We start from the raw sequence: 22,879 nt of genomic DNA, 5'->3' as shown, positions 1-22,879 counted from the left end.
GGAAGTGTGTACAACAGTGGATGAATCATTAGGGATTCAGGCTTTGGTATAAAACCTAACCCTTCCATTATGGCCTTAAATTTTGTTGTAGAAATTACATTTTACCATCCATATTAGAAAATCCTATAAAGTAAAAACTGCACTTTAACAGGAATAATTGTACATGGAGACAAGGACAAAGGAAAAGTCCTAAGACTGTGAATGAAGAGAAACACCAAGTTATCCCCTTGACTTCACACAACAACAATCTGTCATGTCCTTTGGGGTGGTAAATAGTTTCCCTGCCAGGAAAGGATACAACTACACCAGATTAGGAATAAATAAAGATGTCAAAGGCATTAGACATGGCATATGTGTTCAAAATTCCAGATAAAATAACTATATCCCAAAATATATTATTCTCTTAGCATTTACATTCTCTGTATTTCCAAAGAACCTGCCTTCTCTGGTGCTGGGGTATTATGGTCTCAGCCAGAAGAGGTGAAGAAAGCTCTCCTGGTAGAGGACTTGTGCTTGTCTGCTCTATGGGCTTGGACCTTTGCAGAATCCTACCAGTGCTTTATTCTTTCTCTTGGAATTGTCCTAATCTGACATCAAAGTTCAGCCAGCAGAGGCAGCTGCTCCTCCTGTCTCCATCTCTATTTGTCTTTGTTTCAGAACTCCCAGCAGGATTCAGCCACAATGCAAGCAGCCAAGTGAGTAGCATGGAACAGCCCAAGACTCACATTCTAAGGCCACAGAAAGATCTTAGGTGGACAAAGAGCTTGATAAGCAAATTCAGAAAAGTTGCATTTGTTGATTTCAGGTAATATCTCCTGGTCCAACATGTTGATATCAGAATACACCAGAACACACAAGAACTTCTGCTTGTAAGATCATCATTTAGAGTGAAATATAGAAGGGCACAATGGTCCATACTAAATATGTAAAAGGTTATTGATAGGCATAACTGGGTAGGAATGTTATGCACGCCTGAAATGTGTTATAGGAAAAATTGTCATTTTTTTTTCAAAGAAGTAGGAAGAAGAAGGTAATTTAATTTTCTGGTATCACTTTTACCAAGGAAAGGAACTATCCCACTTTAGTTGATAGGTCACAGTCGCCAGAATTATAGTAAAATATGGATTTGAATATGAATAAAGCCATCGCCCTGAGCACGTTGTTTGTGTATGCTTGGCTTTTTTCTCTTATTTATCCAACATTTACCTAGAAGTGGATCAATCATTTCTCCATCGTGTTTACAATCACACAGAAGCATTTTAGAGTAGAGAGGATGACTGATGAGCACTTTACACACATACTGGGGCAGCTCTATTCATTACCTTAATACAAACATGCAATACACACAATAACCTTTGTGGCCACAGACAAAGTTGTTGGATAAGAGATTTCCTAAGAAAAAATACCATTCAGACAGAGCCAAAGTAAGACTCCTCTGCTCCCCTCTCTTGACCTTTTGGAGATCTGTATATGGTATATCTATAAAAAATAGTTCACAGAGTTCACAGCCCTTTTTCATATCCATGGGTTTGGTTTTGACATAATATGAAATGATAGGGAGTATTGCCCTATTCTGGCATCCTTCAGCTAGTCCTGTAAAACATGAGCCCAGAAGCTGACCAGAAGCAATGATATGGCCTTGGTAGTAGAACAATACTCCTCTCAAAATGTATTACCTGCTGTGCACCCCTGCTTTTGTACCAGAGAATTTACAAACAGAGCCTAGAAAGGGGCTAGGCCAGTGCATTAAGTAGGATCCTGTAAGAGAGTTCCAACTCTGCAATTCTTTCATAGCTGAGAGGGCAGCAGATGGAAACATCTTCAGTATATATCCTTGCAAACAGCTTTCCATGCTCAGCATAAACCAACCAGGAGCCACAATTTCCTCCCAGCTCTTTGGACAATAAGACTGCATTTCATTTTCTGTGGGACATCTGTGAAACAGGAACCAGAGAAGCATTTCCAAGGAAGTCAGCTGTTGTCTAATCTGCAAGTGTACGGTTCAGAATTTACACTAATATCAACTTTTCTTTTGTTTGTGAACATTGCAGCAAATCTTCCTTTTGGTGTTTGTTCTCCAGGCCACTCTAGCTCCAGCAACTCACAGAGTGGGGAAAATAGCTATGGGACAGAAAAAACTTCAATCTTACTGATTCAAAGATAAAAGTAGACCTGAGTATGGTGTTTGTGATACGCCTTGGATCCAAATGACTTAGGCACCTATTTCTTGAGTGCTGAATGAATATAACCACAACATGAGTAGGCTGGCATGGGAGCAGAGAGGATGCACTTTTATACTGACTTGCATGAATAGGATGGAGCACAAAAATGGGGCAAAAGAAAAAAACAAGAAAGGGTGAGATCTTTTTCATTTTCCTTCATTTCCCGTTTCCCATTGAATCTTCATACATTCCATAATTATTTAGAGACTGTGCATTTGCTATATGACAATTCAGGGCACTAACCATTTGATTCTGGAAGAGGTTTTATTTGGACATCTGTAGAAATGGGCCTTTTTCTCACTTGTGGAGGTGAAGCTATGACAAAAAGAGTTTGACAAATTGCTGTTCAAGAGAACAGCATACTGCTAGCTACAGTATGAGGGGTCTCAAGAAAATTATAAGCTAGAAAAACCAAAGCATAACTCAATATGTGACATCAAAACCTCTCACTTCCCTTTCTCCATCTTTAATTATTTCTCTTTCTAAACAATCTAGGAGGCTGGGGAGAAAAGATCTATTTTGAAGATGGAAGAAATGAAGTAAATCTGGTGAAATAAAAAGTCTCTAGAAAATAAAGAAGAGTTGGAGATAGTTCTATGTATACAGAAAACCTGATGTAGAATACCAAAAGATTTGGTTTAAATCTTGTACAGTTTTAAAGAGCTCATCTTCTTTTCAATCTGTAAATCAGTTTCTCCATGAAATGTGGATAAAAAGATCCTACTGTACTATTAAGAGATATATATCAACATAGAAAAAGTTTGCACAGTTAACACAATGTCCTGTTTGCCAAGATCATCTTGGTCTAATTCTCTTGTCAGCAAAGCTACTTCATGGTAAAACTTTAACTCACAATTTGTTTACTTGAATTTTTTTTTTCTTCCTAGGAATTTCATAATTTTGATATTCTTTGTGATTTTTTCAAGTCTCAAAGCACTAAGAAATTTGGTTGAGAACAATACAAGAAAACAAATCAGTGCATTTCACTGGCCACAATCATCACATTCCCTATCTTTCTCTGTGAAATACTAAGCAGCTGCTGACTCTTAGTGAGGGGGGAAAACAAAGATCTGTTAGTATTCCTGTGCACAATTTTTTATTTCACTTAGCAGCTGATTTTAGAAAAAGAAAGAAACAGAACTGATCTGATGTCTTTCCTCTCAAGATCAACCCACATCCTTCCTAGGGCAGGAAGAGCAGGGGAAAAAAAACACAGGACGTTTGCCACTTCTATAGCTTCCATTATCCACTTTATGCCATTGCCTCCCTGACAGCAACAGGAACAGACTCCAGCAGAGCAATTAGTTCAGTGAAGAAGTGAAGTCAAGGGAATCTGCTGAGGCATTTTGGCATAGGCACACTGAGTGTTGAAAAATCCCTTCTGCAAAGGACTGTTTTTCTGGCTCTGCAAGCAAATCTGTAGGGAGCAATTTTCTCTTCAGATGTGTGGCTTGTCCTCACATGGAGAAGTGCAAGTTGCATCAGTGTTGTTAAAACAAATGCAAGACAGAGAAGAAGGGGAAGCCAAGGCGAGCGTTAGCAAAGCAGGGGAAGCACAGTCTGAAAGCACAGCCAGGCAGCCGGCACTGTGACCCAGGACCAAAAGGGCATGTCAGGGAAATGGTTTTTATGTCAGGCTGATGTCAGAGCCCCACCACTTTGACCCCATTTGCAGTTTCCTGATCAGGTGCATAGTGGGACAAGGGAGATTTCAGATTTCCTGTCCTGTGGTCCATATCACCTAAGCTGACCTGTCCCACCTGGGCCCAGCTCCCCAGAGGAAGGGAGATGAGGTGAGGACCTGGGAACCTGACTGACCCCTCAAAGTGAGAACTGTGGCACAGGTTGCCTTAGGCACACTGCAACCTCAACCTCAAGGTGCACCTGGATTGAAGGGGGAGGAAGTAGCCAGGGTTTCTATAAAAGGTTGCTGCAGACATCATTCCAGGTAATGAATGAAGGTAGAGGGCTATCAGCTAGGGATAAGAAGTTGTTAAGACTGACAAACACCTTAGAAATGCTGAGATCTGATCGATATCAGGCACATTTTAGAAGTTTGAATGAGATGTGAAGGATGTAGATGATAACTGTAAGCACATACAGAAACTCTTCAGACTTCTGCCACCAACAGCTATGCTTCACTGGCCAGCATGAAAACAAGGCTTATGAGAAACGTGGACTCTCCAGACTCTGTTTCTGGCTCTGCCAATTCTGCTGCCATCTCTTTATATGCAATTGCACCTATTATAAGGTGTAATGATACAATGATGTTTGTGTATGGACAATGACATGCTCTCATGGCATTTGTGACCCTTGCCATATGTCACAGCAGAATACAGGCATCCCCCCTCTCCCTCTGCCCCAAGGTGTACAGTTGCTTAATTGAACTTATATTTCCAGAGTGACCTTCAACACAAGATGCAGATGTCACCCACTTTGCCCAACATTGATCTCACTAGTGGTGCCTGCAAACCCCACACCTGCAGGGGGAAGAGTGTACCAAGCCACCTGCTTCCCGGGAAGATATGCTTGTAAGACTAGCTAATGAAATCACCCAAGATAAGCAGCTAGGGTCAGATGCTTCTGCATGATTTATGTCAGCCACAGAACAATGCTTCTTATTCCATGGACAGTTTAAAAAATATATATATTTCTCTTTTGTTCAGCAAAGGACAGCAGGGCTTAAATAATGCAATGTTAAGAAACTTAGCATCCCTTTGGTTCAGTATTCTCTGCTCTCTGGAGAGGCTCCCAGAGGCAGGATGCTTGTATTTAACTTCATAACAAATAGCACTGCTTAAATTTATATTAGTTCAAAGGTTTCTGTGGTATGGTCCTGCTAATTTGCCCAGTGCACAGAAGTCAACTGAGTCAGTTTTCATCACTTTAAAACCATACCAAGGGAGGAATGGAAGTGCTTGTTTTGGGCATTTCCCAAAATACAAAAATAGTAGTAATAAAAATATAGAAGGCATATGGGGGGTTTATGTCTGGGGATGCAGCTGAGGCTAAGCAATATGTACATATTTAATTTTTCTCCCAGAGTGAAAGGTATTTATTCTTTGAGGCTGTAAGAAAACAAGTTCTTTTCTTTTTCCAAGGAAGAGCTCACACAATTGTGTTGTAATGGAATATGCATTAACCAGTATCTGATAAAACTAATAACCTAGGCATCATAAACTTTAGAAGGTAGTTAAATATTAATTCTTCATACATTTGAAATTATCATGAAGGCAGAAAAGGGGGGAACCAATTATGCCATGGCACCAAAGTTATAAAGTTAATTGCTTTCCTCATCCCCCGCCAGGAGGGTTAACACGAGATATTGTTCAGATGTAGTGGAAAAGGAAAGTAGTAGAATTTGAACAAGAGCAGCATGGCATTTCTTTGCAATAGATTCTTGTTTATTTGTTACATTTATGTAAGTTCATGAAAGACAGCATAGATAGTGTGAATCCAGAGTTTATTTTGCCTGACACACTGGAAAAGTTGTTCAGTACTGGTTCATCTCAGCAAAGCTATTATTCTCTGAATGCTAGAAAGGTCAGCTGGGGTTATCTGCAGCATAAATACTGGCTGTGCAAATTCATGGGAGGGAGCTTAGCTCTTGCACCGTTCCTTCTGAAACAATGATATTTGGGTCATTGTTTATGAATCTGGCTGCCATGAGTCAACCCTCTTCTCTGTCCCCCTTTTACATGGCCTGTAAACAACTTTCCAGATGGGCTGACATCTCCCTATTGATGGAGAGCTCTGCATGAATGTCCTCTTGTGTTACCCCAGGGGAAGAGGTGTGTGGTACAGCTACTCTGCTTGCACAGTGATGTGTGGGAGCTTAAAGATGGACCTAGCAGATAGCACTGGCTGGAATCCAGATGGAAGTGAGCATACCCTACTTTGATCTTTCTGATGCTGTAATTGAATATTTCTAGAAGACTGCAGGTGAGAAAGATACATAAAGAATAATAAATAGTGTTTGCAAGAAATTTAAATCCACTTGCCTGATCAATAGGTTGAAACAAGGGAAAAATTTCTGGATGTGATTCTGCTGTGAATTAATACAGTAATTTCAATTTTAAAAGCTTGACTTTCTTCACTAATAACATGTTTGTAAAATACTGGACTGCCTTTCTTGGCATTTTGTGTTGTGGAGGCTACATTTTTAATTTTAAATGTACCCTGTTTATGACATTGTTAGGGAAAATACTGTCACATGCAAGGTACAGTGACACATTACATCTGGCATCCTGTTAATGGCTTTAAAATCAGATTATCTCTCTGATATCTGAACTTTTCAAGAGATTAGTCAAGTTTCAGGAGTAAATAAATTTTAAATTACTGTAGTTTTCATGGGTTATGTCATCAGGATTCAGCCTTTATTGCTCTTAACTGCACACTGCAACAGAGATTAATAGCATGGATTGCTCCTTAATGCAAATAATTCATTTGATTTACCCTATTGTAAAAATGATTTTGGCATTTGAGTTTTAGGTGGGTAAGAAGACAGAGGCAGATGGCACTGACCACTAAAAACATTGTATTATTGATCGATGCAGACTAGACAAAAATGCCATTTAATTAGTAGAAAATTAAGTCTTGGCTGGTTTGTTCTGATCCTCAAAGATCATTAAAGGGCATAGTTGAAATCTGAGCTTTTCTGCAGGTTGACTAACATATATACCAGTACAGCCTTTTATTCCCATTCTCCAGTGCCAGCCAAGTAATATCGAGGAAGGTGTTCCCTGGAATGCAAACATAAATGTCTCTCTATAATTAGAATTCTGGTTTTGTGGCAGTTTTTTGTTTGTTTTTTTTTTCCCTAAGTAAATAATTGCAGAATTATACTCCTCAAAGACCTTAGATGACTCTAAAAAAAGAAAACCAACAAAAATCAACATTACTGTGATAAAATTAGGTCTTTGCTTGTCAGGTCAAATATGTGTTTTCTGGTAGATAAGAATCTATCTCCTGAACTCATGGTGCCAAGTGACATCCCCATTGACAGAAAGAGAAGAGTTCTTCAGATAAAGATGGATCCTAAATTGTCAGAATTTACCTAATTGAAGTTGTTTTGCAACAAGTAAAAACATGATGAATTTTCCTATTCAGGCATTTCTACTTCTTCATGGTGTTCTCCAGTGCCCAGTGCTGATACTCCAGTTTTTTGCTTCAAGATGGGCTGAAGGGATGAAAGTAAATAAAATAGATGTGTCCAGAAATATTTATTACAGTTTGTCTATATTTATCTATTCATTCTATATTTAGAATGAATTCACACAGTGTGGTTTTTCTCCTTTGAAACTGTAGACTTTTTGGTAGGGAATAAACATCTACTAAAATATGTTCATCAATTGAGCTGCTCTTCAATGAAAAAATTATTTTGGAAAAACTGATTTTGATGTTCGGGTGAACACTTTTTAATCAATGCTGAGATACAAAGAGACAGTCTTGAGATGTGTGAGCTTGTATTGAATTATTTTCAGTTCAGTGTACAGAAAATGTCCATGCTATCAATAATGCCAGTGTGTGAGAGAATTCACTCTGCTTCCTTACTTGTGATATCCACTGCAGCATCTGAGCAGTCATCCTCTAACTGCTTGGAAGTGTTTTAAATTTCAGTAAGTGTTCCTAATTAGGCATCTCCTGATCTTTGAATTGGCATCCTTGAATTCTGCATCACTGAAGTAACAAGAGTGAACAGCAATCTTTTAAGTTATGCTTCAAACAGAGGTAAATTTAGCTTAAACCAATAATACTTGTCAGTTGAAATCAAATCCATGCTTCTTACCAGATTTTTGTGCCATTGCAAGATTGTTGGATCTCCAAATATAAAAGCAAGGGGTGCCTGTGAGAAACTTCCTTAACTGTGTTTCACAGCATGCAGAACCTTTAGTACACTGACATATGCACAGCTCTTACTTCATTGCACAGGGAGCTCAGAATAGACCTTCTGGGAGAGCCTGGGCTGATGCCAGAAATTCAGATGTGTCCAACTCCCCTTAAGAAACACCGTAGAATTGTTATATACTGCAAGTGGGATCACATCTTTTCACAGCATGAGGATTCATCTCTAAAATGCCATCTCCTGAAATGAGCTAGATGCAGAAGAAACCCAATTTATGCACTTGCCAGGATTGCTGTCCACAACCTCTTCTGACTACAAGAGGCATCACTTCCTCTTGGAGAAGCCACTTTTCTCCATGTCAGCAGAATAGTGACAGATCATGTGTTGAAATCGTTGCAAATCTGGCATTTATTTTTCCCATTTTTTAGCGCAAAAGTTTTGACACTTTTGACTGCGTTTCCAGGGCTCTGTGTCAAACAGTGAGGGCTGATGAGATCCTCAGGATAAAGTACCTGAAGCACTTTCTTTTAATTAAAAAGGTCAAATTTGCATCAGGTGTCAGCTTAAATAAACAGTGTAATTGCCTTCTTTTTTCCCCCCTTCAGTTATTTCTCCATAGCCCAAAAATTTTCTGTGGATTTGCTTTGGATTTGCAAGAGATTAGCGGTCATCCAAGATGGAAAAAAGCTGAATTCTGTACAATTCTTTCTTTTTTGTGGACTCAGAGTAACCATCTTGCTTGTCCTGAAGCGTAGAACATGCACTGAAAATTCTGTCATTTTAAAGTATCTGTCATGAAGTTCAGTCAAAATAACCTTTGGCTTTTACTGAAAATCTTGGCCTATATTAAAAGCATCTCACCTCCAAAAGAGAAAAAATGGTTGTCTTGCGAGAGAAAAGTCATAGGATGGCTTGCTTGTATGAAAAGCCTCTAAGCAAAAAATCATGGGCTTCAGCTCTTTTGTGTATGTTTCTGAAACTGTAATAAATTTTAAAAAACCCTTGAAGCCAAGGAGCCCTTAATCAACAGGAGATACGTGTGATTAGCCATGGGTGAAGATTTTCCAAGAATGCTATTTTATCTGTGAATGCTATTGAAGCATCACTTAGCTAGATGTTCCACAAGAGAATGTGTGATTACTCAGAGTCTCAGGGGACTATAGACATGCTTTGGTTTGAAGAAGGCAGAAAATTTTATGCAAATGCCAGCATAACGGCTTCCATGTTTCCACAATATGTGGAAATAGATGTACACAATATTGTGTAATAGATGCAAATAGTAAAGTCAGAGATAGCCATTTCAATTCCATTTTTACAAATAAAAGTTTTCATTCATTAGCAGAGAACCAGAGATTTTTTGTCCCAGTTTGGGGATGTAACAAAGCACCTGAACCTCAGCACCTCTCACTTGACATCTTTCTGCCCACTAGATGCCATGCTGGGGCTGCTCCCAATTGCAATTAAGCAAAAGTTTACTCTGCATACACTACAGATTAAATGCCAGAAGCAATCAAAGAGACAATCTGTGTCTGACACACAGCAACAGGGCTAGGGTAGATGCTGCACTTTCACCTTTCAAAGTATGCTCAAAGGGATGCTGCTGCTGGCTGGGGGTCCCAGTGCAGATCCAGGCATGCCTGCGTGGATCCTAGTGCAGATCCTGGGCACCTGTCCTGTGTGCTGCAGGGAAGTCCTGAAGGACAGGGAGAGCCCTGGGCCCCTGTTGAGTCCTGAGCTCAGCAGGATGACCATGCTCCTTCAGAACTAGTCTGGGCATCTCTGCAGAAACACACGTTAGACACAGCAAAGTTAATTTATCCACTTGCAGGTTCTTTGCTATCAGTAATAAACTACCAGGACATCTTCATTACTACATATTGCCGGGGGTGGAAAACAAACAAAGTATGTGTTTGATGTGCAGGCATACAAGTGCTAAAGACTAAGCTTTTGGGCCTTTTGTGAAGACTAAGCATCCTCCAGCTTCACCCCAGGCCCCTCCAAACTGGCAGCTTCAGGCCACATATCTTTGTGTGGGCTTTTAGCACAGTAACATATGTACACTAAAAAGGCAACTAGAATCATTACCCATGAAGAAAGTATTTCTTCTTCCTTTCCTCTTAAAAAGCCCTAGACAGAGAGGAAGCCTGATTTTTTACAAATCCAGCTGATAAATAGTTCTCATTTTTCTTGGAAGTAAGGGCACTTTTTCCCCTAAGGAAACTGTATCTTAACATAACCCCTCATGGATATTTTGCCAGTTTCTGCATACCTGAAATTAGATAATCTCACTTTCTATGTAACTACAAGATACTATCTTTAAATAGACTATCTTCAGCCAAACCAATATGCAGAAATTCCTGTTTCTGACCCTCTAGAAGATTTCTTGTAGTCTCTCTTCCTTTTATTAGTGAGGTTTTGCTCCAGTTTGGTCAAGGACTGCTTGCTTTTATAGTAGTATCCCATAGGGACTCTCTTACATTGAAGCACTCATAAGGATATGAAAGAGGAGCTTCACTTACTGCATTGCTGTAGTGTGGCTTAGTGCCATGCTTATCGTCTCCTACAGGTCATGTCCAGATGGAATGCCTTTTGCCTGTTCCCTGGATGAACTGCACGTACTGAGTAGTGGCAGCTGCTGTCACAACCAAACCACATAGCCACAGTAAAAAATCATCTCTGACAAAAACTAAGTTTTTGATGAAAATAAATTGCTTACATTGAATCAGATTTGTTATGCAGGACTAGAGTGATTCTCTTCCATGATTAAAATTATTCCATTTACCAGCACCCTTCTTCCAAACACTACTGTGATGAACCAAGGACATTCACCCCTCCTTGGAAGTGAAAATGTCAACGGAATAACAAAATACAAGAAATTTCCTCCAAGGGAATGGGAATGGTGAAAAGGACAGAGCTTATTATTTTAAAATGTGTAGTGCTAGCTCATTTGCAGTTTTGTTTAGATTTATTTTTGCCTGAGTAGTTGTGGGTTCTGGTAAAACTGCTGACAGACTAAAACACTATTCAGTGTCAAGACTGTGCATATTTCATTTTCTTGTATTTTTTTTGTTGTTGTTGTTATTGTTGTTCATTTTACCAAACATTAAATACAAACACTCCCAAGTCTGTCTCTTTTCTTTCTTTCATCTTTTTTTTCTTTCTCACTTTCCTGTAGAAATTGAAGGTGGCATTTAACTGCACTGTTACAGGAAGTAAGTTTCTACTTTCTTCCAGAAGATCTTGAATTCTTTCATATTTGTTAAGCAGCACTGTCAACTATTTGAACGGAGCAGCTAACGTCCAACACATTAGTATCAACCTAAGCAATCACTAGGAAAATTCCTCCTGAAGCAAAGGAATGTGGTATTTTTTTATTGTAACTCCACCAAAAGCCTAGTAATATGATTGAGAAATCAAAATAGAACTGAAATTCAACATCTTTGGAAAAACATTTATCTCTTACAGTTGCATCATATGTAGCCTGGAAGAATGACAATAAAGTACAATGAACATTTGAGAGACATCTTACGGGAAGTTTTCTCAGGTGAGCCCATACCTGTCTTTACCTTTTTAAAGACATCACTTTGAGTGAGACTCAGTTCACTACTGAAAATCAAATTGCAAGTTCAATAGCTAGATAACTTAAGCCACACGAAAGAAAATAAAGCCTTAATACAGGAATAAAATTCCTTTGGGACAAGAAGAGATTAATAGTTCAATAAATCCTTTCTATTTAAGCCAATTAAAGGTACAAGAGCTATTTCTCTTTTTTAGGAGATGATTATATCTTTTCAAAATTTAGACAGTAGAAAATCCCTCCTTGCCTATTGCCACAAAAAGTGTTACAGTGCTTGTCCCTTTATGTATTATACAAATCTCATTCATCAAGGCACTTATCCAGACTTTTTCAAAATTGCTTCTCATACAGACAGTATTTGCAAGTTACTTTTGAAGTTATTTTTGGGATGAAGCCATATGGAGCAGCAGTAATTGTTACCTCTCCAAATTACCAGGGACATTTGGAACTTTCTGTAAAAACAGTGGGAAATGAAGCCAATGCAGGTGTCCATGAAAATATCCCTGACACCTTGTTCCACTGAACACTCCCAGGGAAGAGAAACACACATCTGGGCACAATTGCTGATGCCAGGGCTCACACAGATCACACTTGAATATTCATATTTCTGAAAGCATGTAAAAAAATTCTTTATTGTTGCCAGCTTTGCTATTGTCTCATAAATAAAGCTTTGAGAAAAGAAGATAGCTGGAAATGGGCTAATTACAATTGCTGAGTTAAACATATATTAGCATTAATCCCTTACTAACTGTTCAAAGGCATATGGAAGCATGTATTTGTTTCAGCCTAAATATAATCAGTGTTGTAACAGTTTTAGTACAAGCAATGTGAGACATTTCTTTCTGAATTTCTAGATATGTGTCCCACAAATCTGTCTTGACTCACTATTGCTTGGATGTCTTCCCTCAGAATTAAGTGTCTCCTGGCAATAGCAGCTGCCTTAAAAGTGATAGAGGGGATACCATATCTAATGGTGAATCTCAAAACTTTTTTTGGTCTCCTCAGTTGTTTGAAAAACAAAATTGCAATTTGAAAACCAGTTTGAGTCTCTGAAATATAAATAATTGAGGTCTGTGAGGAAGGCAGCAAATAGTACGCACATAGACATTATTCTGGCTTCAGTGCTGTAAATGATGCTACAGTGACATCAGAAATACACATGCTTGGCTCATGATGCTCAATGCCATATATCTAAAGTGAGCTAGGAAAAACAAGAATGTAAATTCATTCTGTCTGTAGACATAAGCATTTATTTCTTAGGCATGCAAATAGTCAAGACCACCCAGGCACTTAGGAAGTCAGATTAAAAGTCAATTTGTGACTGAACAATAAAGCCTCTGCAGCTTCATTCATCTCAGCATTTCTTCATAATGGACCTATTTTAACATTCATCCATGAGACAGAAATAATGAATTCTGCAGAAGAAGGTGAGGTACAGCAACACACTGTAAAAGGGATGGTGCCCGACACTGGAATAATTACAGCACATCTTCAAAGTAACTTCATCACTTCTGGATCAAGTCTCTTCAGTCTCAATAGCCCTGAAAATTCTCAGCATGTTCTTCCAGTCAAGAGGGTGGCAGGTGTTTAACATTCTGATTTACAGAGTGAGACCATTTCACACATTTGCAATATTAATATATTATAATATATCATGTTAACTCTCCAGATAGAAACAAATCCACATATGATGCACAGATAGCTCCAAAAAGTAGCTTTTAGCAAATACCAGGTGTTGGTCTGTATCCATCACTAAGGATTTGATCAACCATCAACTTTGGCTGGGCACACACTAGGTATCATCTTTACTACAAAGAGCCAGTATTTAGAAATACAGAATAGTTTACATTGGAAGGGATTGCCCAGGTGTAGAGAGGGTGGACACCCCTCCCTTGAGGCTAAAAGCTGTGTGTTGAACAGGATTAGGGACAGGCAGGGAAGAGGCAAATCCTTTGAGGTGGGATAGTGCTCTTTATCATCACAATGTCCTTGCATAAGAGGCTCAGGTGTGAAAACTTCCCTCTGGAAAAGTGAAGCCCCGGGACAATCTCAGATAAGCCTGAAGACATTCATCCCTTCTGATGGGCCATAACTGATTCTACCATGCAGATATAAGAGGGAGCTGTAACATCTTAGAAGATATCAAATATTCCCAGAATGTCCCATGATCCACAGTATTACACCATCCAGCATAAAACACCCTGGCGCTGCCACCTAGCCTGAGTGTATGTTAACCCAATGGACTTCATGTTTTGTGGCTTCCTCCACCCCGAACAGGTGAAGACTGCAACCATCCCTTCACCCAAGGAACATCAAAATTGCAACAATCAAGTCTCATGGCTGGATCCAGGGGTGGTGACTATACGCCTTTCTGCTCTTTTTTTGTTTCTTTTATCTTATGCCTTTTCTTAAATGCTATTTTTATGCTTTTATATTGCTACTACTAGCAAAACCAGCTACGTTTTGAAATTTGCCAAGAACCTTATTCTACCTTAACATTCTAAAGTTTGCAAGTAAATGTTTGTTATTGAACCTCCTGAGAGTTGTTGGTTCTCCTGCAGTCCACCCAGAGTAAATAAAGCTACCTAAACCCGCCCAAAGGATCAGAGCAAACAAGTTGGCAGCACTGTGCGGTCTCTTTCTGTTCATCCACTCAAGAGGTGTGGGAAGAGAGGTTGCCAGTGAAGACTGAGGGGAAAACTTGCAGAGTACCTCAGCCTTCTCCTTGTCTGTTGTTACCAGTTTGCCAGCGTGGCTCATCAGGGTAGGTACACCTTCTTTGATCTGTCTTTTCTGGTGACATATATGTAGAAGCCCTTCTTGTTGTTCCTTGAAGCCCCTGCTAAGTTTGCTTCCAGCTTTTCCTGGACCTTCCTCACCCCATCCCTATGTAGCCAGATTGTGTCCCTACGCTAGTCCCAGGATACCCGTCCCTGCTTCCATTGTCTAGGCATTCTTGCCCTTTAGTTCAAGCTGAAAGTCTTGACTATCTATACCAGTCTTTTCCCTACATTTCCTGCAATGGTTCTGATTTCTTATACCAATGGATCAAGAGTTTTGTGCTCTAAGGAAAGTGTCCATAAAGATCTGCCAGTTTTGTTCTGCTCCCTTGTCCCTGAGGCAGTTTCCCATGTCATCCTACTGACTAATTCCTTGAGCAGCTGGAGTTTGCTTTCCTAAAATTCAGGGTCCTGACTGTGCTCTTGGCCTGTCCCATATTCCTCAGGACTGCAGATGCAGCAGGGATGCTCGCTGCAGCCCTGGCTGCCTCCGGCCTTGACGTCACCCACGAGCTCACTGCACTGGCGACCATCAGGTCCAGTGACAGATCCCCTCTGTCAGGGCTCTCCATTACCTGGCTTAGGGTTATCCATGTGCATCCCAGCAGTCCCCTGGATTGCCTACAGCTCACTGTGCTTCTTTTCCAGCAGATGCTGAGGGTTGAAGTGCCCCAGCAGGATGAGGTCTGGTGAGTTCAGTGCCTCCTGTGCTGGAGCAAGAAGGTGTGAACAGGCTCTCCCTGATCAGGCAGCCTCTAACAGACACCATCCACAAGGTTCCCTTTGTTACCTCAGTCTCTGATTCTCACCCATGAAGTTTTGACCTCTTTGTGGCATCAGAGAGAGCCCTTCACAGTCCATTAATTTCCTGTTGTAGAGGGCAATCCCCCTCTGCCCCTCCTGCCTTGCCTGTCCCTTCTGAACCATTGACATAGTTTAGGAATTTAGTATTCCCACTAAAAAAGACCAAGTGCTGCTCCCCTCGGCCTCCAATGGGAGACAAAAGGCAAAGGTCATGGGCTGAGAGCAATTTACAGGGACACTCCATGGACAATCTCCTACCTGGAATCATTCTTCTTCACTGTTATGTGATCTAGAATATGCATTCTGCAAACCCTACAGCGCCTAGGAAAGCCTGTGTTTCCTTCTTATTGGTTTGTGGGGTCATAATTGGTATTTTATTGAACACAACCATTAAAATATGATTATGTCTATCCTGCCATTTACTCCTAAAGCCTGAATTTTGCAGGCAGGTTCCTTAAACCAGCCTTCAGGAGGATCTAGACTTTTTTCCTCCACTTTCTTAAAAACTGCCCCTGATGTGTTCCTCTATACAGTGATGTCATCAATGTATTGCAGATGTTCCAAAGCCTTTTCCAGTGTAATCTGAATCAGTCCATGGCAGAGGGTGGGACTGTGCCTCCACCCCTGGGGCAGTTGGTTCCAGGTGTACTGCACGCCCCTCCAGGTGAAAGTGGCCTGCACTCTGCTGCCAGAGGAATGGAGAGAAACATATTTGCAATGTCCATGGCGGCACCACTTTGCTGCCTTGGACTCCAGTTCATGCTGAAACTCCAGCATGTCCAGCACAGCAGCACTCCGTGGTGGTGTGGCTTCATTCAGGCCCCAGCAGTCCACAGTCAGTGTTCATTCCCCATTGGAATGAACACTTTTCCCCTGTAGGACTACCTGTAGGACTACCAAAGGGTGTGTGAGTCTGTCTGACCACTTCCTGGCGCTCCAGTCCATCCATGTCATGAATGGGGGTCATGGAGTCCCAGCCAGTGCAGAATTATCAAAGGTGCACTGTTGTGGTAGTGATCAGTGCCTATGGTTGGCATTCCATATCCTGTTGTACAGAGTCACTTGGAAGGTGAGGTAGGCAGGGAATAGGTTTGCCTGCTTCCTGAGTGTGGACTTGCCTCCATTCACTCTTCCCTTTAAGCTACTGTCATCAGCCTGCTGGGGAAAAAACCCCACAGGATCCCCTTGACCTTGTTTTCTGTTCCTGTTTCCACCTCCAGAAGGCCAGAGAATGGTTCTGCAAGTTCATTTCCTTCTCAGACTTCCCTAACCTTCCTACTTCCTCTAGTAAGGCTGACACGAGGCTGAGAAGGTCATCCACTTGGTCACACCTCACACGGCTGTTGTGTCTACTGCAGCCATTATTACTGACAGACTCTGGCACTTGGGCCCTGATGATTTCATGTTTTCATGGAAGCTCTCTCTGGGTAGCCACATCTATTCTGGCAAGTGCAGAGGACATGACTTTCTGCCAGGTGGATACCATCTGAGCTCTTTCTGAGATGGTGACAACCACCAGCAGAACCCCTCTCTTTAGCTGGTAGGACGTCTGTCCTTTCTGCATGTACTGCTACAAAAACTGCAGATGTCCCATGTTCTGTTTGCCTGATCTCTTAACAGCATTCCAAGATCTACCCCACCATTTTGCCAGACATTCCTCAGGTTACAGAAAGGGAAATATTATCTTGAGATGCAACATGGCCAAGTGTTGGCTTCTGCTCTAGTGTCACAACAATCCCACACAGCACTAAAAACCAGCTGGAAAGCTGCCCAGAGGAAAAGGACCTGGGGGTGCTGGTGACAGCAGCTGAACATGAGCCAGGCTGTGCCCAGGGGGCCAAGAAGGCCAATGGCATCCTGGCCTGGATCAGCAATGCTGTGGCAGCAGGGCCAGGGCAGGGATTGTCCCCCTGTGCTGGGCCCTGCTGAGGCCGCACCTCCAGTGCTGTGCCCAGGGCTGGGCCCTCACTGCAGGAAAGGCCCTGAGGGGCTGGAGAGAGTCCAGAGAAGGGCAATGGATCTGGGAGAGGGTCTAGAAGGTAAATCATGTGAGGAGCAGCTCCAGGAGCTGAGGTTTTATGTCCTGGAGAAAAGGAGGATCAGGAGAGACCTTATCACTCTCTCTAACTGGCTGAAAGGAGGCTGTTGCAATGGGGCTGTCTCTCTTCTTCCAAGTAACAAGGGACAGGACAAGAGCAAAGGGCCTCAAGCTGCATCAGAGGAGGTTTAGGTTGGATATTAGGAAAAGTTTCTTCATGGAAAGGTTTGCCAAGCAGTGGACTAAGCTGCCCATGGAAATAGTTGAGTTGCCATCCATAGGGGTATTTTAAATGTGTGTAGATATGGCCCTAGGGGACATGGTTTAGTGGTGGGTTAATGGTTAGGCTCAATGATCTTATGAATAGACACACACACACAACACACTGGTTTTCCTCACATGAGCAGTCAACACAAAATGCAAGAATTGTCAAAGATGACAAAAAAGCTTCTTGTCGTTTATAGCTCCACCACTTTTTCTGTTGAATGAAGGAGAAATGAAGCTAGCAGGTGCCTATTGAACTGCAGAGAATCTGGACAAAACAGCTAAACCTGAAGCCTTCTCCTCCCTTGGAGGAATCAGTAGCAGGGAGTGTGAAACAGAGAGCATGCCTTTCCCAGGCCATGAAAACTTTTCTCTGTTCCTTCCTGCATGCAAGAGTTACGCACTTGAACTGTCTGTCCTCCACCTGCACTGTCCTTCTACACTTTGAGCCCACCTGTCCTTTCATGTGCTCTTCTAACAAAGCTGGAGAAAAAATCTGTAACTGTTTCTTTGTTCATTGCACACAAAGGGCTTGCAAAATCAAGTGGGTGGGTCTTAGGCATGACCTCTGTTTAAGATTCACAAATGTTTCCTGACTGTGCATGAAGGGAGAAGGGGGCTTAGGAGGAAGGGAGAAGGGGGCTTAGCACTCCAGAGGTTTCTACAGGATGAATGGCAGATTTTAACTTCTCACTGAAGCTGAAACTTTTTATAGCATCACTTCTGCTCTCTGCCTGTTTCTAAATGTAGAATGGAGCAGCATCTTTCCCACAGCCACCTGGCTTAGTCGGGGAACAAAGCCAAGAGAAAGCCATTGGAGATGATAATGGGGTCACAAAAGGGGCTCCAGCAGCTTTTTCACAGACCATTAAAACAGTAAATTCCCAGAAGGTTGAGTTTTCTGCTCAAGCCCCTCCACACAAACTCAGAATGAAGTTTTCCCTGACAGAGGAAACATGCAAGACAAGAACCTGCTCTCTGAATAGTAGTTATCTTGAATGATATAGCTACTTGCTATCTTCATCCGTTGTCAGAACAATTTGAATTTATTAAAATATCTCCCAGAAGGCTGGCTTAACACATAAACCTGATACACATCCAAGATTCATCATCTCCTCATTGATTTTTTTTGGTTCTAGCTATCATTTCCAAGTGGCTCAACATCTTGGATCTGTTGTGCCCATTGGGTACATAACCACTTGAACTTTCATCGAGCTGCTGTTCCTCAGACCACTTGATCCTGTTACTAAGGAGAAAACTAACTTCTCCTGTGTAATACTACTATTACTACTACTACTGCTAATAACAATAATAATAATAATAATAATAATAATAATAATAATAATAATAATAATAATAATAATAATAATAATAAATAGTACTGTATAGCTGCAGTGAACACAAATACTACTTCATGTCTTAGTGTTTCTGTAATTTAGGGTTGACTGCCCTAGGAGAGCTACCAATCAATCAGTCAGGACCTGAATCCTGAATTCTGTAATGAAACTCAGTATCTGCCTGTGCCATCATACTCCTGGCTATTGATAAAAAAAAAACAAGGACAAACAACCACTTGAGTTTTGACATCTGACGTACTCACTCTCTGTGCAACAGACAGGACTGTGCAGGGGAGCCTACAAGGTCAGGTTTTCCACTCATGTAAGAGAAGAAATAACTTGAAAATATGTGGCATCCAGCTAGAAACACAATGATACTGCAGAGTTCAGAAAGTTATTAAGACAGATGAAATATAGAATATTTTGATTTTTCAGTTGTTGGGGTATTTTTTACTGAAGAGGAAAATTCCAATGTATGTCAATAGACCAGCATTGTTGCAACTTGTAAGTCTATTTAAAATTCTCCTGTTAAAGTTAACTTATTCCCAGCTCATCTGAATTTTCAGCACATTTATCATTCTTTTGGTATGAAGATGCTAGTGGAACATACCCCTTTCCAGATTACCTACATGCATAATAGAAACAGCTTCAGGAAGCATAAAAACATTTTCAAAATGGGCAGTTGAACAACTACAATCCATTTGGTTATGCATGTGGAATCACTAGTCCAGAAAGTATAGAAAGCTTTAGATGAGGTTTGGAGATTTAGCCCTATTCCTGTGTCTGATATCAGTTCAATATCTGTTCCCTTTTGCAGCCTGTGCCCAAGATCTCCAGCTACATCCACCTTGTGGCATCCTGAAATAACCTGGAGGTCAGGAACTCAGTGCACAACATAATTCAGTAAAGAGACTGAAGAACTTCTAGCAAAAGTGTTCAAGCTATGGGTATAAGAAAAAGGTACTTGAAATAAGAAGACAGGCCAGTTTATAGCACATCACTTCCTTCATGCACTGCAAAAGCCTGTTGTAAATCACAGAATTGTTTGTGTAGAAGAAACTTCAAAATCAACTAGTTCCAGCCCATCTGCCATAGGCAGAGACCCCTTCCTTCCAGGAGACCAGGCTGAATGTGAAGCAGCTTTTCCTGCTGTAAGTGAGAAAGGAGTAAGGTGCTCTGCACTCGTGGTCGGCTGATAACATGCATGTGAGCATCTCTGGGAGTTCATTTCCTCTCCTGTCTTGCCCTGAGTAACTTGCCTGGGTGCTCCACTGAGGACCTGAGGATCTCTCCTGGTATTTTGAAAATACTTCAGACCTCTGACACACATTTAGTCTAGGTCCATGATTTAGTCTAGGTCTAGTGATTGGTCTGCCCTCTGTTTACCTGTGCCAAAGAGAGAAATATTTTGTAAATTATGCTAGGCAAAATTACTGATGGTTTGGGTTTAGAGTTTTCTCTCTTGCTTGAAAGTTCTTGGAAGAGTAAGATAGATTTTTTATTTTCTGTTACCATAATATAAATGGAAGCCAAAACGCAGCAATGTGCAGTACAGCATGTGTTTTTGCCTTGTCAAGTTTACTGATCTTGCAACAACCTAAATGCACTGTAGTCCAAATAATTCACCTCAGGTTCCCACCATGGAAATGATTCACAGGTATCAATAACTTGTGCAGCATCCGTGTTTATCTCACAGCCAGACATGGCTTGTGGCTCTGGATTAGTTATAAATTTAATCCATTCAGTCCTTCTAACAAAACAATCATGAAGAGTTCATTTTCCTCTTGCTAAATGTTCATAACTCAACAACTTCAGTGAAATTTAGACAAATGGATTATAAGGGGAAAAAGCCCTGAGAATTTGTTTTCATGAGCTATGAGGTTTCACCAAGAGGAAATGGGACCAGAAACTGTTCAACATGTGAATTAAATTTATTCATCGAGGGCAGGACATAGTCTTAAAATACTCCATTGTTGTGGTGTGTCTTACCCTGACACACCAGTCAGTTATAGGGCGTAATCCCCATGTCTGAAAAACAAATCCATAATAAAATCAGCTTTCTCAGTTATTTGGAAAATGCAGCCACAGCACCTCTGGCTGACTACAGACAGTTTAAAGATGCTTGCCATGCCATTTTCCCTTCTCAGGGGAATGCCAGTAGTCACACTATATAAGGATCCTGCATCTCACCTGCTTGTGCTAGCAAAGCTCCACAGAGTGATGAGACTGAAGGGAGAATCACCCTGACATAAGTCCTTAGACGCTGTATCCTATGCACTTATTTTAAAGAGCTTGCTTGAGCTTTTTATTTCTTACTTGGTAGCAATAACCACTGCAGCCTAACAAGAACGGCTGTGTGGAACCTGGCTGCACAGATGGGCTGATGGGTCTTTCTGATGACGACAAGCAGAGGGGAGGCAAAATCTGTTAAGAAACATAAGGGCCAGTTTTGAGCTGGGAGAAAGACTAGAAGGGCAGTTGCAGTGGTCAAACTGTCTTGTTGCCCAGAGTTTATAGGTCCACATAGATGCAGAGAATAAGAACAGCAAGCCTAAGACCCTTCTTACCTACCCTGTACTTACACCAAAATAATTTTGTGGAATTCTTGCTGATTTACAGTAGCTTTACAGAAACCAGCCCCCAGACTGGGAATGCCAACCCACATCCCAGTGCCATGAATTTCATAATGTATTTCTGACAAAATACAGTATATTCTCACTGGAAAAGTTAGGGGCACTGTAAAAGAATCTGTAAACAGGTTAACTGAATCAGGCATTAATAGGAAAACAGTTTTTCATGAAATAATTCGAGTCATGTACAAAAAACACAACATGCCTCATATTTTCCACCCAATTCTAATGCAGTTTGGAGGACCTCATGTTCAAGGAAAACTGTGCTCTCACCAGCCAGCCTTTCACGGATGTCATGCCCTTTAACACATGCAAACACCTTATCAAGTTATCACAGCATATCCTTTCAAGGACTCTGAAGGCAGCTGCCACCCACGATGGCTCTGGCTGCCTGTAGCATTCCAGGCACTTGCACCTCACTTAATACAGTAACAAAGACAGTTTGGCTGCCACACAGCCCACAGTGTGCTATTACAGCTGCGAAACAGCTAACTTTGGCAGCCATATATCATTAAGGCTTTGTTTCAGAAACCCTCAGAATAGATTTTTGCCATGGAGCCACCAGCGTTAAACCAGCAAACTGGCACAAGTGACCAGAGTGCCTGGTGAATGGCTGAGAGCCATGGGCTGGGTTTTGGAGATGGTGAAAGAAAGATGGAAACCAAACCACCACCAGCCAGACACTCCAACAGCAGCCATTTAACAGCAGCTCCTCCCAGGATGTTCAAGTTTTTCACCTCTTGTGAGTGGCTGGACCAACTTAGGCTGCCTGCTGCAAGTTACTGGGTTGAAACAAAATGATTCTGAAACTGGACAGAAGTAATGTATGTTGAAATCTGGATCTATTCTCACAGAAAAAGACTCTGCTGTTTATTGCCTTCAGGATATTACAACAACAAGAAAAAGGAAAAAAAGAAGAAGAAAAAAATTTTAAAAATACTCCCTTTGCAAGGGGAAGATAGATAGTAATCAGAAAAAAAATAGGTCAGATATCACAAACCAGCCTCAACAGATAAAATGCCACCTGCATTGAGTGTGCTGAAGAGGACAAGACTAAGAGTGCAGGTGCATCCTTGCAGGGCAAGCTGCTATTTCCTGTTAGTGCTTGCTCTGCAGCAAAGGCAAAAGTGAGTGGCAAAGGCATTGCCTCCCCAGGGATGTGCCTCTCTGCCAGGGACTGCACTGTGCCTGTGGAGGAGTGGCTTTGCCTGTAGGAGTGGCTTTGCTCGGGACCTCCCTCTCCAAACAAGACAGTCACAGACGCACAGCCTTGAGCACCCACGTGCCTCAACAGCCGCCAGGCTGCAAATAAGGGAGTAGAGTGAATAAGCTGTGATTGTTAGGACAAATTCAGCTGACTAATTTTTGAAATGGACTTAGCA

The 22,879-nt window shown here is 41.3% G+C and overlaps 1 long non-coding RNA gene across 2 annotated transcripts in view; it reads left to right on the top strand.

Moving 5' to 3' along the window:
• The window catches only part of LOC106629529 (uncharacterized), a 51,870-nt gene that overhangs the window by 24,075 nt on the left and 4,916 nt on the right, over window positions 1-22,879 (top strand). Inside the window, exons 1-5 of one of the 2 annotated variants that reach the window (XR_003381038.2) lie at window positions 5,826-6,164; window positions 11,533-11,611; window positions 13,922-13,999; window positions 14,206-14,408; window positions 19,685-19,827. This is a non-coding gene — a long non-coding RNA (uncharacterized LOC106629529). Of the gene's footprint in view, window positions 1-5,825; window positions 6,165-11,532; window positions 11,612-13,921; window positions 14,409-19,684; window positions 19,828-22,879 lie in introns of those variants that run through there. The other variant, XR_012578100.1, reaches the window with a different exon arrangement.

This window comes from Zonotrichia albicollis, chromosome Z (assembly GCF_047830755.1).
Source record: "Zonotrichia albicollis isolate bZonAlb1 chromosome Z, bZonAlb1.hap1, whole genome shotgun sequence".
NCBI classification, from domain to species: Eukaryota; Metazoa; Chordata; class Aves; order Passeriformes; family Passerellidae; genus Zonotrichia; species Zonotrichia albicollis.
The sequence above is the reverse complement of the archived record's forward strand: the minus strand, read 5'-3'. Positions and strand labels throughout refer to the sequence as shown.